The sequence below is a fragment of the Mycteria americana genome, chromosome 1 (assembly GCF_035582795.1).
Source record: "Mycteria americana isolate JAX WOST 10 ecotype Jacksonville Zoo and Gardens chromosome 1, USCA_MyAme_1.0, whole genome shotgun sequence".
Lineage (NCBI taxonomy): Eukaryota > Metazoa > Chordata > Aves > Ciconiiformes > Ciconiidae > Mycteria > Mycteria americana.
The window spans coordinates 145,901,468-145,914,139 of NC_134365.1; positions in this window are offsets into that span (position 1 = coordinate 145,901,468).

A 12,672-nucleotide genomic window follows, 5' to 3' on the forward strand; every position below is an offset into this window, starting at 1 on the left:
GCCCCTGCAGGCCAGCCCTCCTCGGCTTCCTCTTTCTGCAGTTAGAAAGGTGGGACATGAAAAGCAGAGCCGCATGACCAGGTGCTGGGGAAGCAGTGATGGAACTTGTGAGGGAGCCTGATGGCTCCCATAAATCCTGGCAGTGCTCAGCAGTGCTGGGACAGTGGTATAAGAGGCTGCAGACAGCCTCTCAACCTAATGGCACTGACTGACGGGGAGGAGGGAAAGAGCCTGGCACAGGAAGAATGTATCAAGCAAGGCAAGAAAAAATGCCAAACCTGCCACATAAACAAGGGGATAAGCTACTACTCACACAAATGAGACTCTGTAGAGAAAAACACTGAGCTTCCTAATGCTCTCAGCACTCTCACATTTCTCTTTTTAGCCCAACCAAATCAGTAAAATGCTCCCTTTATTGGTGACAAGATTCTGAGATATGTCCTACTTTCCATTACTGTACCCGTCATATAACATAGGAGTTATTTTTCTTTTCAAAGCTTGTAAAAGAAGACAGTTCAGAGGCTTGCTAAAGAAGATCCACTGACGCTCACCTCCCAGGTCATAGATCTGCGTGAAATGGGAAAGGACAAATACAGCAAGAACATCTCTACCCCATATACCCCATACTGAGTTCTGGCCAGCCAGGAATTTCAGCATTTCTTTTCAGCATTTCAGCATTAGTTTAATTTGGACACATTAATTTTTATTTCCTTCTTATATTGTGGAGCCCAAAACTGCACACAGTGCTCGAGGTGAGGCCGCACCAATGCCGAGTATAGCGGGATAATCACTTCTTTCAACAGGTTAGCTATACTGTGCTTAATACACCCCATGATACAGTTGGCCATTTTGGCCACCAGGGCAAATTGTTGACTCATATTGAGCTTACCATCAACCAAACCCCCCAGATCCTTTTCTGCAGGGCTGCACTCAAGCTTCTTCTACCCCAGTCTATAAGTACATCCAGGATTACACTGCTCCAGGTGCAGAATCTGGCATTTATCCTTGTTAAATTTCATACGGTTGGTGATTGCCCAGTGCTCTGATCTATCAAGATCTCTCTGTAAGGCCTCTCCAGCCTTGAGGAAATCAATGGTTCCTCCTAATGTAGTATCATCAGTAACCTAATTTAGTATCATTGGCAAATGATTTGGTAACATCCATGAGAGGGAAGACTCTTTTACCTTCAGATTACTTCTCAAAACACGACATGAACATGAATTTTGAGAGCACTGTAGATTGCAAATGAGGAAAATTAAAACTGAAATTGAATAGAGGAATTTTATGCAAACGCACATACACACAGGAAAACAGCATCAGCAAACATTTAGGAAATTGAAACTACTGCCTGTCTGCCTTAATGATATGTTGTCTGGAAGAGAGTCATTATAACACACTCTGCATTCATAATCTCTTCCATCTGAAGGGACATAATATACAAATGTTATCAAACTCAGCCTGCTGCATGGTAAATTTGGGGAGGGAAGAAGATATTTGGAAAATCTTGTTCTTTGCATGGTGTGCCAGCAGGAGAAAAAGGCAATTGACATCAGCCCTCTGTTTCTCAAACTCCAAAAATGAAAAGTGGGAAGAAATCCCACCACCGAAGGAACCTTCCGCATTTGAGGCAATCAGACATCAAGCCCTCAGCTATAAACCCCTCTGTTTTTAAAACTTCATGCAAAGACAAGGTCCACTCATCCAAGCCTCCAAAGCTCAGAGGGGTCTCAATAAACATTAGGTCCATCCTGAGGGCCAGGTTTGCCTTAGGATTTTTTTTCCTTTTAGACTTCTGTCATCCCTATTCCAAGTTTAAAGTCAGTGTAGTATTAGGATGTTTTATTATGAACTCTTTTCTTCTCAGAGACGTTAAGCAAGTCCCTTGAGCATTCCAGTCTTAGGCACCTATCCAAGACTGAGTTATATTTCTTACCTTTGAGACTAAAAATCCACCGTTGTATTGCAAGATGACTTGAGGATAGTCAAGGTCTTCTGTGGAATTCATCTTCTGTCTGGACTGAGGCACAGATTCTCTGGTCCTCTTAATTTAAATAAGCTGCTTTCCACCAGGCACTGAGCACACCAGCTGATCCACTTAATCTTATTGCTTCTGAGAAACACACTGGTTACAAAACATGTTAGCTAAGCTATGTGGCTTCAATGGGTCTTTCTATCAGGTTCAGCTGTTTCTTTGGATCTTCCATCATCAAGTATAAGGCTAAAGAAGCAGCACGGATTAAAGCTTTTATTGTCAGTTCAGCAGTCGGTTAACACGCTGGTACTTCAGAAGCACTTGAAAGCTTGTAACAAGCAAAACAGAAATCAGTACAGAACAGCATCAAGAACCTGAACTCGATGCGATGCACCAGGATTTCATAAACCAAAGTGGAGTCTTACTCGGGGCTTGTTACAAAGCAGCTCTACTCCATCAGGCTGGCATTTTGATTCTGGAAGACTTCCCAAAAAGAAACAGAAGGCACCAGGGGATAGAGTTTAGTAAGAAGAAAAGACAATCTGTATTGATCAGACACTTGGCTTGGCCAGACAGGCATGCTGACCAGCAGCTTGCAAAACATGACCAATACATTTTATCTCACCTGCCATGCATTTCCCCAGGTTTGTTCTTCCCCTACCCACCTTGATTCCTCCCTTTTCCTGCCTTTGGCCCTTTCTCTAAATACAGTAAGTTTCCCTCGAGCCCCACAATAAGATTCCCTCAGTAATTCCCACAAGCGCACTTTAATTTCCTGTGATGTTTGTTCTCTCTCGTAAGCCCCCTGATAATCTTGTTTCTGCCCTGCTTCTCAGCTACAAAGATCTGGTTGAACCTCTTCATGGCTTTGAGGGCATCCTCCAGTGGTCCCCCACGGAGTGCCCAGGGAGTTCTGATGTTTGGCACTGTTCTCCTCAACGCCTGTTTGCTAGCATTTGTGTACCTAGGTATGGTTTCTTACTGCTTCTGTCTCTTGCCTTTGTCTGTTAGGCCGAATAGCCCTTAACCAGCTATCTCAAAACTCAGGTGTCCTTACATTATGGGTATCTATATACCCTTAACATTCAAAATATCCTAACATACACAACTCAGAAACAGTACCTGTTTCACAGCTTCTAACACCACAGGGTCTCCTGTGTTACCAGAGTACTATGTCTGAACATACAAAAGTTAGAGCAAACCCCAAACTGTAGAAACACTTAGACCTGGAATCAGGAACACATAGCCTGGAATCTGTGCAGCTTGCATTTGACAAGACATGGTTTCTCTGAAGGAAAAGCCTGGACAACAGGTTTCAAGAACACAGCTACATTCATAATGGACATCTTCCCCTGCTATCCTCACCTCAAGGAGAGCGCATGAGCTCAGTTTCTATTTAGGAACTTCCGTCTGCACATGCAATGAGTGCGATTCTGCAAAGTTCATTCATTTGCACAAATCTAGACCCGCTCTCACTGATCATGCTACAGCTTTTTCAGTTCCTCACATCCATTCCAAAGGCACTTTTATAGGAAAAGAAAGCTCAAAAACTTCTCACGAAGTCTCTGTCTTTTACCAGTTAAAGTAGAAAGCAGTGGACATCACTAGCACTTTCTTTTACCAGGCAATTCCTTGGGCCATTAGCTTTTACGTGATAACGGTCGTCCACAGAATTGCAGGGAAGACCTGGTCTGAGGGTGAAAAATCCTTGCTTAGGCACTTGGCTGGCAGGTGGAGATTGCTGGCGAGGGTAACTGTGGTGCTACCACACCATTATCCCTTCATGTTGTGCTACAAATAGCCTAGTTTCAAGGACAGCACTCCTGAGCATCTCATCCAGAGCAGGTAGAGTTCACTTTGCAGCTGCCACAGGGCATATGTGACTAGCTTAGCTAACAATAAAAATAGAGCTCCAACCAGGCAGCCTTAGTCCTGCAAAAGTTTTAACCTACACCTATGGCAAAGTATTTGGTTGAGCTAACCTATAAATTCATTGTGAGGCAGCAGGAGATGTATAAAGTGGATCAGGCATGTGAGGGGATACCAGGACAACTGGATTTTCTGTGCTGTGATTAAAGACAGAACGGTGCGTACAATTTCAAAAAAGCCTCAAGAGCAGGGTACCAGACGAAGTACAAAAAAGAGGCACACTTCCTTTTAACAATAATAAAAAATACTTACACATGTAAGAATACAGGCACCAGAGGGATCCATTCTGCACGCCCAGTTCTGAACATGTGCAAGTAGTGAGTAGTTTGGGTTCATTGCTGCTTTGTATTCCCGCTACAGACATCTCTGCAATGTGATTAACCACAGGCAGCTGCACGAGTCTGTTACACAAGTCTACACGTTTTCAAATTCTGCTGTAAAACCGTTTCTACCCACCTGTTGAAGTTGCATTTATCTGTAACTGATGATGTGTGATTTCAGTTTATACCCCTGGGCCCTCTGGTATTATCCTGTGCTTATACTTCAGGGGCCTTTGACAAAATTGGAGGGGCAGGGTTCAGCAGCACTTGGGATGCGACTTCCTGGTGACTAATGTTTCCTTAGCAAAGCTAGTCAAGCATTCACCTCTGTTCTACAGCTGTTGAATAGTTTACACTCCAAAAATAATGGTCCATTAGCAGACAGATGGATGGACAGATGCAGAGTTTTGGTAATCACTTTCTACCAATATTGATTAATTGGGGCGTTACGACTTGCACATTATCAAAATTGCTTTACTGCAATGGTATGAAGATGGAAGACATCCACAGACTTCACATTTGAGGGGTTGGCATTGCTATCTTGGGGAAAAAAGCTGCTTTCTAAGTTACCTGGTATGAATTCAGACTCATGGGAGAAGCTTAATACTTCTGGAGGAATTACTTGAGCCTGAGGATTTCCTGCACTTTCAGGGATTTCTTTCCCCATCTCTATCCTGTACCGCTGGGGCTGCCATGCCAGGACATGTGAGGACAAACGGTGATTCCAGCTTTTCAAATGCCAGGCTAGCTGAGAGGAACAAAATGAACAGGCTGGGTATGCAGAACACCCAGTCATTTCTGGTAAAGTGTGGTTTTCAACTTAGTGTGGCCTTAGCATTAAAACGTCACAAGATACAGTACACAAGATGCACTTTTTTTTTTCCCCACAATGACAAGGTACCGTTTGCATCAGAGTAATTCTTTAGAGTCATGGGTAGCTGCAGACATTTTTCTAGAACAGAAACACTATGATCACATATTTCTGAAAATAACCATTTTGCTCCATAATAGCAAATGAACTTCTCTATCAAACTGATTTATGCCTACGTGACACACTCACACAGTGTTTTGCCTATTAATATATGCCCACAGTTGAGGAACATCTGGTTTCCACCAGCTGATATTTCCTACCTTTCTCAGGACCATTATTTTATAAAATGTTATTTTAAAATAGTCGCTACAGAACACTGTGCAAATGGAATGGTCTTCCCAATCAGCATGTTGAAAAGCTATGCTTACTGGTATGCAATCCTCCAATGTACAGGTTATCATAGAGGACATTGCCATACTTAATTGATTTGCATTTACTTCTTGGAAATAATAAAGCCTGCATATTAGCACACTACACGATGAGGTAATATTCCAGCCAGAATCTTCCCCTGTTTGTATAACGTTTGATGTGTGTGAGGACACAGCCTTTGACAAGCAGCAATAATTCACCTCAGTCTATACTAAAACTTGTACCATTTCATACTGCTGTGTGGAAGATTTAACCACATCATTGATCATCAGTGAGAATTTATTCCAAACGGGATGTAGGTCTGTGCTATTCATGATACCCCTCTCTATCCCTGAATTTCCATAAAGAACTTAGGCCACTGTCTGTCCCTTTCTTTCCTCCAAAAGTGGAATACTTTACAACTCTCCATGGTGGTTTTGAATAGCTGGGTTTCTCCCCACAGAAGTAGACTTCCATCTAAAATTTTAATTGATCATTTTCTTCCCTGAACGTCACTAAACCTATTAAAAAGTTGTGAATATCACGTGGTTCACATCAAAATTGCTATCCTTCCTGTAATACAGCAAATAAGGAAATTATACCAAGGGAATGGCTAGCTGTGGAGACTCTACTTTCATGAAGTTTAGATAGGCAACATCAAAGTAGTTTCAAAATTTTTATTTTACAGTACTCAGAGTAAAGATTGACCACCCTGTAGGTCATTATACATTCCAGTGGAGTTCTTTTTTTTACGGTATGTTTGCTAATTCTTGCACTCCATTTAGCACACAAGTCATTAATGTGAAACAATTCAGGATATTCCCACCGATACAAAAATTGGGAATCACTTATACAAAAAGGTACTGGTGTATTTATAATTCTAGCATCGTAGCTAAACCACCGGATCCTCTGTCTTGTCATTCTTCAAATACAACTTCTTGAGCTGTAAATGCCCACCTTAGATGAAAAGGCTTTTTGAGAGATCTGAGTATCAACAGGGGTCTGTGCTAAAACAAAATTACTCCATTTAGCTTCTGTATTTCTTTTCTAAGGTGCTCTTCTATGCATGAGTAACCCAAATGGGGGCTTTCCAGGGCAAGACTACTTGACCTGCTCTCCGTGCCAGCTTGTATGACTGCTTTCCTGTCTTGGATTGTAAAATCATTACGAAACCTGACTGTATCCCAGTTGCTTGACATCCTCCATAGGAGTCATCCCAGCAGAGCCCACAGTGGGCCCATTTGATCAGTTGTTGGCAATGCATTTTAGATAGCTCTTAATTCTGTTGTTTGTGCCTCTGCAAGAGGCTGAACCTTACAAGCAATGTAGGTACATTGCTTGTACCTACAGTCTTTAAATGCATTGCTGCTCTTCCCTCGGGTACCCTTCCCATTAGGGTGGGAACTTGATCAGCCCGTGAACTTGCATGATTTATTATCATAAACCACCTCATCCTCTCTGCAACTGCAGCCAGTACTTCAGGCATCTTGGCTGCTATAGAAGCCATCCGTGGGGTCACAGCACTTAGGGTTGCCGCTGTTGCCCACCATCTGTGGGCTGTGTTTTGCTGCCTGCTTTGAGCAGAGGCCACACTGCAGACTGCCATATACACTAGGTCACTGCACTCGCCTGTAGCTGAACTCATCTTCCAAGGGGAGGCCACAATCCTTCCCCAGCCTCCTTTAGCCAACTGCTCCAGTGTGGTGGGGCCGAGTCAGGACCAGTAACCTGTACTTTGGCCTGAACTTTCCCTCCCTCTGATTTATCTTCAGCCCATACTTGGAGATATGGCTTCCTCTAGGAATCATCTTGGTCTCCTTCTGGGTTGGGAGTTTCGTTTTCCCAACACCAATAGACAGCTGAAATCTGATTTTTCCTACCGCCATTGAAGACACTGCATAAAACTGATTAACTAAAGGTGAACACTGAGTTATTGTTCCTTAAAAATGAGCTGCCAGACACACCATGCCTTAAATCCGTCCTTATTTGGACACACGGAATCACAGGATGTTTGACGTTGGAAGGGACCTCTGGAGGTCCAGTACCCCTGCTCAAGCAGGTCCACCTAGAGCTGGTTGCCCAGGACCATGTCTAGACAGCCTTTGAATATCTCCAGGGTGGGAGACTAGCATCTCTCTGGGTGGCCTGTGCCAGTGGGCCAGTTAGTCGCCCTCACAGTAAAAAAGTGTTTCCTGATGTTCAGAGGGAACCTCCTGTGTTTCAGTTTGTGCCCACTGCCTCCGGTCCTGCACTGGGCACCACTGAAAAGAGCCTGGCTCCATCCTCTTTGCACCCTCCCTGCACACAAAATACTCCTTCTTGCCAATTAGATACCCTTGCCCTCAGTAGCTGTAACACTGCGGCCTTAACATTTCCTCCTACACATACTAATGCTATCACCTTTATTGCCTTTTTAGCCTCCTTTGGTGTCCAAGGCTGTCGAATGCCACTTCTGACAGCTAAAGGTCTGAGAGAAATGTTTCTATAGTAGTATTAGATCATCTAGTCTCGAACTAAAAATTAAATCCTACCAACATTTCAGTGTTTCCATATGAGATTTTTTTTTTTAATGTTTTTAATAAGCATTAAGAAGTGAACAGTTTTGTTGCACTTTGGCATCCTTAGCATTCATATCACAGCCTGGAACTGCAGTCTTCCTTTTGTACTCTAAATGCTGAAAGAAGAAATCAGCAATGTGTCCTATTGGCATTGCTTCATTTATCACATCAAAGAATTATTGATTGAAGACTGTATTCATGTCAAAAAGCATTACCTCTTTTAAAGCTACAAGATACGGCACAGGATAAAGACTAAATATGTACCTTTCTAACAACATGAACCTTAAGCCATTCTCAAAACCCACCCTGAAATGTTGGAAAGAAATACTGAAGTTTATGTGCTTTTAGTCAGCTCCTGGCAGTCTGATTGCACTAGTATGTAGCACACAGACATATTTCTTATTTTAAGAAATCTGTTTCATCCTGTTACAATCAAATTGCTTTCGGCAAGTCTGGACACAGATACTGCACCCTTTCAGAGGCTGCAAGGTGTGAGAACATCCAGTTCTTCAGAAACACGCTGACCTTCTGGAAGCCACTCTACTGGCAGCCTTGCAGAAGACATTGTATTCAAGGAGTCAGTGGTCGTGGACAGGTCACGTCTGCTGTACTGGGCCTCGCACTTAGGGCTTGAGAAGCCTGTATGCTATTAATGTAATCTGTAATTTATGACATCTTTAGGAAAGGTAAGCTGTATGTGGATCAAGGGGTGGAACGTACTGATCCTAACCGGGAGCCCGTTGCACGTTTAGGAGGTAGCGACCCACACCACAGATAAGCTGAGCAGGCGCAGCCCTATGCCGCACCGTGCTGCACGTGCAGGGCGGTCTTCAGGCCCGCGCTGTGCTGCTGACATCCCGCGGCTGCCGGACGAGCGCAGCCAGCTCGCCGAAACAGAGGAGCCTGCAGGCAGCTCCTGCTCCGTGCCAGCGGTTACGCCACCTGCACGGCCTTGCCTTTATCTAACCGTGCAGCAACAAGTTCTCATGAGAACGTCCTTTTTCTTGTGAGAAAATTATGTAATAACTCAGATGACCCAAAATGAGGCGCTCCCCTCCATGGACAGGATCTGTACAACGCACTGTGGGAAAATCCAACCGGGCTCCATCTGATGCTGCATGGACATGGGTGCCAGGCATCTGAAGGGACATAAGATATACTTGCCATCTATATTCCTCTTCTTATTCTGCCTTATCAAAACAGTTATTTTACTAAGCCATTTGTTTCAGGCCTTCCTTACTGAGACCCATAAAGTACCCCCCACCATCTCTCTCTCACCTCACCCCCCTGCCCCCAGTGTAGAACATTCTCCATAACCCTGCTGAAGCTTCATTCAAAACGTTGCTCTTGCCCCAAACTAAGTTGGTTTGCAATAAGGCTTTTTTGAGGGGCTAGAGCATTAGAGGAGAGAAATGCGCAGAATTTGTGGGGAATAATACATGCACTTATAGCAGCACACGCAGTCCAGGACAACTGGTGGGCAGGTCCCTTGAGGGGGCCCTAAGAGTAGGCAGGTGGAGGGAGGGAGAGGAGGACCCTGGAGCCAGCAAGAAGCCTGGGGGCATGTTATTGATTCCCACCGTCCCATGGTGCTGCTGCAACCACAGCTCCCGTGGTGAGCTCTCTCTTCCCATCCCTCTCCCCTCCATTTGAGGTCTCTTTTGGTGAGGTGCTTCTAGGCAGCACAGCCCCCAGCCTCCACCTGATCCAGCTGCATACTGGGCTGTTGTTTTCCTAGGCAGAGGTTCCTTACTCTGCTCCTCCACTGTTTTTTCCTGCCTAGTTACTGTTTCTTTTGTTTGTTATATTTGAAGTAGCTTTCCTAGTGCTCCAGGCTGTGCTTCTTCAATGACCGATGACTGTCAGCAAGTTCTTGACGATGCTGGGGCACCTGCCTTCAGCCTGCACCCATGCTTTTGAGGCCTTTGTTATAATGGGGAAGTCTAAGTGTGGGATGACAAACAGCAAGAGACACTGCTATCAAGCTCTGTTTCACACGGTAGTTTCTCAAAACAGCCAGATAAGAAGCCCCACAGGCCAGAGCTGGAGCCTTGTGAGGTCAATGCGAGGCAAAGTTAGTATAAGGCCAGTGGCCCCTCACCAGCACAGGCAGTCCTCTTCTCACTGAGACACCAGGAATCACTCTTATGGGCAAGAGCAACACCTCTCCCATGCAGAGCCAGGAACCCACCTCACCCAGTCTAATGAAGTGTTGAGAACTGAATTATTATTAGCCCAGACCTAATTACCACTGAAAAAGAAAAGACTGCTGTCACAGACAAAAATAAATTAAACCAACAAAAATAACGATACATTTAATATTGCTATACATAGATTCCATAGGGCTATGGCTGGCCCAAGCACCTGGATGCACTAGCAGATGATGGGGCCTTGGAGAGAGGTGTCTTTGGCTCAGCAGGAGAAGACCCACCTGATCTGGAAAGACCAGAGGTGAGAGTTGGCTGGTGAGGCACAGAGATGAGATGGAACTAGAGGCCATGGTCATATTCAAGGGAACCATGAATGCGTAGGTGCTCATGGGTACCAAGAGCAAGGCTGTGTGCACCTCTCACTGATGCACCTCAGGAGACATTATAGAGCATGCTGGACTTGAGTCCATTGCAGATACGTGGAAGGAAACTTCCCAAAGTGACCTGGAGGGTGGAGAGGCCTCCCTTTGAAAGGTAGCAGCCTTCAGCTTCCAGTCAGCATGTTAACAAGGTAGATTCCACAGCTCCTCCTGCCCTCTGCTCTTTCATATAATTGCCAGGCCACCAGGCCAAGGCCCTGCTGGAAGCTTCTGTCCTACCAGACAGAGCAGCCTTGGGGCAGCTGCACTCGCCCAGCCCAGCTGGGCACAGCCAGTCTCAGCTCACGGAATAAGTTTCCTGCCTGGTGCATTCAAACGTCTCTTCTTCTGCTCTTGACTGATTCTCCCCAGCTATGGCCAGGTTTCATTCATTACTCCTAAGTCATACTGGGAGCTAGAAAATTTATCTCAGCCTATATGGCTAAAAACTCCAAGAGAAGGGGAAAGAACTCTGTTGAAAAGAGCCATCTGCATCAAACAGAAAACCTCCCACCCCAGCACCATGAAAAGGCCTGAACTTGGAAACTGCTTTCGTTACCCACAAGTAACAAAACACAAGTAACTTGGAAACCTCCACCTTATAGCTTTGTTCCTATACAATCTTTTTTAACATTAAAACGTCCAATGACAAGCAAAAAACACAGCTGAAAGACCCTGTATATAACAAGGTGTCATCAGAAATGCCTGTTGGACCATGGAAACGGTAGAGCAAACAGGGTTTTAATTTGTCTGCATACAGCAAAGCACTTGTTTCAGGTCTTCTTCACAGTGTTTGTCATTTAGGGGAAAAAAAAAGAAAAAAAAAAAGGTGGGGGGGGGGGAAGGAAGAGGCTCTGATGAGACCAGCTATGCCTCTGCTTTGTCACGGCAGGTCTTAAGCTGAGAGCACTCTGGGCTTACTCTCCTACTCTGGCACTGACTTGTTCTGTGCCCGTAGAGCAATCTTCTCTCTTTGGGTCATGGGAGAAAAGAGAGGCTCTGAAGGAAGAGGAGGTTAAACACACTGTGGAGGAAAAGGCAGGGGGGAGAAGAAGAAGAATAGGAAAATCAGAACTGAGTACATAAATAAATATAGTCTAATGGAAACAGTGCAAGTCCTCTTATTACATTATTTTGTGGTTTCAAAGGTAGGGTCTCTGAAGGTGAATATAGAATTTTAGTATCTTCCTTATGCATACTCCAGTATTTCTTTGGTCATCTAGCATAAGAGAGTAGCCAAGAATGCTTTAGCATGCCCCCAGAAGCTGGACACTCAAATGCCAACTAGCAGATAAGGAATGAGCAGCCCAGGCTATAGCCAGCTGGAGGTTCTGCTTTGCACAAGCAGTGAAAGCACACTGTGATCATGTGTTGGTGTTCAGCTGCTCTGATACGGCATCACATCTGACCCTTGAAAGTCATTTAAATACCAATGATCTTCAAATTCTGCAGTCACCATTCTGCACTTCATTCATTTCCATCTGTATTCCAGGTAATGATGGGTCAATCCTGTTCTTTAAAGACCCAGCATCTTTGAACCTTGATACAGCTAAAAGGCATCTTAGAACCAGGTGTGCATCTTGCCTATTCAGGTTTCGCCCAAGCCACTCACTGGTAAGTTAATGACATGCAGAGCATGTCGTGAATCAACTCATTGCAAAAGTACTGTATTTAGGGAATTTGTTTTGACAAACCAAAACAGCCTGCTCATGCTTTTTTTCAAGTCAAGGGCAGAATTAACACTGACACCAGCTGAGACAGGAATTCTCTGACTCATCAAGGTTATATGATGTATCAGTTTACATATGCAGCTGCAGCATGCTGACCATGACTGGCCTGTCTACTGGCTTGGGAAACAGTGCAGCCATGTGAGCAACCACCAGTCCACGGGCATGCAACTTTTTGCGGGGAAAAAGCGTATCAGAAAGAGTCCAGACAGTTTTGGTTTTTTCCCCCAGCATGCTTCATTGTCTGCTTGGTACAGTCAAGGCAGCAAAATAATTTTTCTGAACATTTGGTTTTTTGGGGTGTGAGGGGAATCAACAGAGACCTGGTCAGCCTCATTTCATTATTTGCGTTCGTGCCTGGCTGCTGCAGGATGTAAC